This window comes from Mastomys coucha, chromosome X (genome assembly GCF_008632895.1).
Source record: "Mastomys coucha isolate ucsf_1 chromosome X, UCSF_Mcou_1, whole genome shotgun sequence".
Lineage (NCBI taxonomy): Eukaryota > Metazoa > Chordata > Mammalia > Rodentia > Muridae > Mastomys > Mastomys coucha.
The window spans coordinates 132,277,693-132,282,790 of record NC_045030.1 but is presented as its reverse complement, the minus strand read 5'-3'; the positions used below and the strand labels follow the sequence as shown (position 1 = coordinate 132,282,790).

Genomic DNA, 5,098 nt, shown 5'->3' with positions numbered 1-5,098 from the left:
AGTGTTTGCTGCATGAGCATGGGGATCTGGGTTTTCAACCTAGCACCCATGTAACAAGCTAATAATGGCTTTGTGCATATCTCTAACTCCAGTACTGAAAGAATTAGATGCAGGATCATTAGGGCTTTCTGGTTTGCTAACATAGCCAGAAAACACTGAACTCTGGTTTACAGGGGCAGCCTCAAAGAAAAAGGTGGGGCGTGATAAAGTGAAGTGACCCAATGCCTGCTTCTGATTGTTGATTCCATATGTGAATGCATCTCCCATGTCTGTATATACCACAGTCACAAACATATACACACACATAAATACTCAAGAGCACACAATTTCAAAAACAAACAAACCAAAAAAAAGAAAGTGAGTATTTAAGGACAAGGTATAGTCTGTGCTGCCTAGTGTTCATTATTAACTTTAAGCTGAATTTAAGAATTATTTTTTAAACAGTTTTCATTATTTCTCTTACAGTGAAAACATTTAAGCATAACACAAACATACACATCTAATATACACACATACGTACAGTCAGGAATACTATCCACTCCACATAGATACCTGGATCCTAGTCTTTGTTTTCAGCTGAGCTTGGGTTGTTGTCATCTTCTTCCTTCTGATTTTTCTTATTGTTCTCAGCTTTCTCCTCACTTTCATCTTCATTGGGAGCAACACAAGTCCATTCATAGTTATGATCATTCTCTTCAATATGTAAAGAAATACACCGACATTAAGACTAGAACTTCTAAAAAATTTTTTTTTCAGTTTAAAAATCAGCAGTATAGAAGTAAGAATCAATGGGAACAAAGGAAGAAATATATCTGGGTACCTTTAGTTTACATTTCCACAGTCATCAGATTTTAGCTGAGGGCTGGACTATAAGTGGCTGAATGTTTTCATTGACATACTCCTCTCTTTGCATTAGATCTCATTTCCTGTACAGCTACTTATTTCTGACACTTGGCAAAAGGATGAACAAAGTCACTTGGGTCTGGTGATATTTGCTGTCCTCCCCATCCAACCTCAAAAAACCCAATAAGGAAAACACTCATTTGAATTTAAAAAGTAGTAAAGCATATTGTTTCCTCAATCTCTGTGATTTCTCACTTATACAGTGGCATCCAACCACCACACATCCTACATGGACCCATAAGTCGGATGTGGTCTTTACAATATGTTGTATGAAAGGATATACCAGATCTCAGTTAAAGTGTCAAAATCCCATTGCAGGTAATTCACCAGTGCCTACAAACATTTCAGTACCCTCATCAGTATCTTCCTCATATATGTCCTTCTCATCCCTACTGTTTTCTTCCTTGGGTTCTACAAAGTCTTCTTCATCACACTCCATTTGATCTACACGTAACCAGATTGCATCCTCGTCTTCCTCTATTACCAGGTCTTGTAACTTCTGCTTCCATTGCAAGCGGTATCATGAAATCTGGGACTAAGAATGCATATTCTTCAGGCTCCAATCCTTCTTCATTAAATCCAGATATAGGCTTATATGTTGATCAACTCTATTCTGGTATCTTGAATCAGGGGCTTGGTTTTGATCGTTGATATCCGACATGGTAGGGTACACACCTGTCAAGAAATTTGGTTGGGGTTTAGCTATTTTCTAAAGATGGACAGAATTATCTTAAAGCCTTCCTCCCGGAGGTCTCAAAACCTTCTGAGAGGTGGTAAGGACAGCTGCTACTTGACCTTGAGACCTCTGATGAGCAAGAAGGATTCCCAATAGCATTTAGCATACATAGAACGTAGGTGTCATAAAGCACCACTTTTTCTAACGTGCTTTAAGCTCATTTGCTGAGAAGTCATGATTGACATATTTTATATCCAATGAGCAACCTGGATTTTAGCTACCTGTCTCTTGAGTCTTCAGTTTCTGGGCTAATTTTAGATTCATTGATGCCCTGTCTAATAAGGCCCACCTTTGCTAGATAAAGTAAAGTGTTATAACATGCTGGTACTTCGAGGCATGATACACTGTGATAAGCCTCCTGATTTTGACCTAGGAAGGACTCACATCAATAGGGAGAGAGGCATTAAAAAATAGTACAGAAACTAAATCTTAGTGGTTTTATTAACTTCCCAGAAAAAGAAATAAAGATTTGGGGGCTATCTTAAAGTTATTAAACATTTATTTTAAAAGCATGTAAAGTTGAAATACAGGAATTTAGACTAGGTTGAAGAAAAAAAATTAAAGCAGAGCTGGAAGACCTGCAGCATGCAGGCCTTTAATTCCAGCTCTTGGGAGGTAGAGATAGAGTTTCAGGCCATCCTTGCCTATATAGTGAGTTGTAGGCAAGCCAGAGTTACATAGTTTCTTTTCCTGTCTCATTCTGAGAATTTGAACGTTTTTCTGCATTGCAGAAATGCTTGACTTCAAGAGAACAATAAACTATCATTAGGACTATCACAGCTTTATCACTATAAAACTCCAGACTGCTTCAAATCAAGGCATCTGAAAAATACTGATTTTCTGCATGTTGCCCATGTACTGATTCATTTACAGAAATCTAGAAGTTCCCCAATATCTTGGAAAAGAGTAACTGACACATTATTTTTCGCCCCCTCTTCAGGTCTTTACCATCTTCATTAAAGCTTTTTTCTTTTCTCAACACTTGCCCTTGGCCACTGGTCCTGGTGACAGGGTAACAGTTTTTCAGTAAACAAAGTAAGACTTAATTAGGCCATAATGTTGATGTAAAATATTTCTTAAAATTGTGGAGAAATCAAGGCCACATTATTTAAAAAACAGTTTTATATACCAGATTATCTTTTAAAATAAAGCTCTACCATTACAAACAGCTTCAGAAATCAGATTTCAGAAATACCAATGAATTTCTTTCATTACTCTAAACAATTTGCAATGCTTTAAATTGTGCCGATTTGCAATGCTTTAAATTGTGCTTCTCGTCCCATCTTAAGATAGAACATAGTGGTCCTCTTAACTTTTTGGATTGAATATGGAAGGGAATGTTGAAAACTTCTAGATCAACAACAAAACTGGACCACAGCAATTTCACTCTGAGATTTAAAGTTGATTTTATCATGAGATCTCTGGTGTGACTTTTCGTGTATTGTTCATTGTTCCCAGAGATAAGTTTTACAAATAACAACTTAATTGATACCCTAGTTGCTCTTTAAGAGTGCTTTGAGAAACATTTAAGGTAGCAGGCACAGAAGCACATTTTGCATTTTGGTGTGTATACACATGTATACATCAACAGGTTAAATATCCCTTACCCTATATGCTTGGTAAAAAGTAATTTGGCTTTTAGTTCTTTTAGATTCAAGTAAATGTGTTATGTACATAATGCAATATCTTGGCAACGTGACTCAAGTCTAAAAATGAAATCATTATTATATGACTTTTTATATGCATTTCCTGCATAGACCTTTAATATGAGCACAATTATGAAATTTCTGCTTGTAGTAGTAGGTTGGATTTTTTTGGATTTAGAAGAATGTCAGATCTTGGATTTCAGCTTTATGTAGCCCCTAATTCTTTGGGCTCATATATTTGCTTGAGGGCACTGATTATTAGTTTCATAAGCCTCCAGAGTGAAGTCTCTAATTTGGCATTGGAAGAATGCATTTTCCCATATACAGTGTTCCTTAAAGAAATTTGTGTTTCTTTTCTATGCAGGTACTGGGGAGACTAAGAGACTTCCTCTCTGGAAAAAGGGATATTCAGTAGACAATTGACTACACTACTGTACTGTAGGCAACCAGTACAATGATTCTGGTTTTTTGACTTCTTGTTGTTAGATACAGCACGGTGTAAGCCTCAACTTGCAGGGTATGGGACAAAAAGAGACATGAAAAGGAAAATGGGCCTTGAAAGCAGGATGGAAACTGTCTTACAGGGATTTCGTACCTCTCTAGGCATACAGATTCAATTCCACACTAAATGGGACCTTCAGGAGAAGTGTTAGTCTTGTTATAACTTCTTAAACCTGGAACAGAAATGAAAGAATCAGAAGATAGAGGATACATGTAGCTAGAGGCATGATGGTGGCTACGACCACTGACAAAAAGGAAAAACATCAGAGAGAACAAAAGACTCCAAAACTACATCATCCTTCTGCTTTCTGAAGTTTAGAAGATTTCAGTTGTGAACAATCCTAATGAGGAACATCCCAGAGAAGCTATCTGGGACATTTATTTGGACTTAGCCAAACTGACATCTTTCTCAATTAGGATTTCTATTGATATGATGAAGCACTGTGATCAAAAGCAGCTTTGGGAGGAAACAGCTTACTTTATCTTACAGCTTATACTCCATTACTGAAGAAAGTCAGGGATGGAACCTGGAAGCAGGAACTGAAGCAGAGACAACAGAAGAGTGCTGCTTACTGGCTTGCTCCTCATGACTGGCTCAGACTGCTTTCTTTTGTAACCCAGAAACACTAGCCCAAGAGTGGTACTGCCCTCAGTGATCTGGGCCCTCCCACATCAATCATTAATCAAGAAAATGCCCTGCAGAGGCCAATCCCAGAGAGGCATTTTATCAATTAAAAGTTTCTCTTCTCAGATATGTCAAGATTTGTGTCAAGCTGACAAAACCAACCAGCACAACATCTTACAAAGTTTCCATAGGACAAAGTGGTCACCTTAGTTGTTAATGCATACATATTTAACTTTTAAGTAAAGAAAAAGCAAAAATATCCTTCTACGGTTTGCCACATGTAACTCAAAACATGTGAAACCTTTTTATAAAGGAAGACACTAAGTCCCTGCTTTGGTCTGTGTGTTCTCCTCAGATCTTAGGTTGAAATCCTATGCCTTTGGGGTTTCAAGTAAAGTGCTTACTTCATAAGCATGAAAACCTGAATTTGATCCCTAGAAGCAATGTGAAAAAGTTGGGCAATGGTGGTGCATGCTAACAATCTCAGTGTGTGTGTGTGTGGGGGGGGGTGTGGCTAGCAGGGTAACATGGACACAGTTGGCTTCCCCAGAGCTCACTGACCAGCCAGGATATGCTAATCAGTGTGATCCAGGCCAATGAGAAAATTTGTCTCCAAAACCAAGATAGGTGGAATGAGCCTGAGCAAATATGCCCAAGATTATTGTCCTCTCTCTCTCTCTCTCTCTC

The 5,098-nt window shown here is 37.9% G+C and overlaps 1 pseudogene; it reads right to left on the bottom strand.

The window, feature by feature from the left end:
- Positions 1-559: 559 nt before the first annotated feature.
- On the bottom strand, positions 560-1,564 carry LOC116094810 (annotated as a pseudogene).
- Between the last annotated feature and the right edge of the window lie 3,534 nt (positions 1,565-5,098).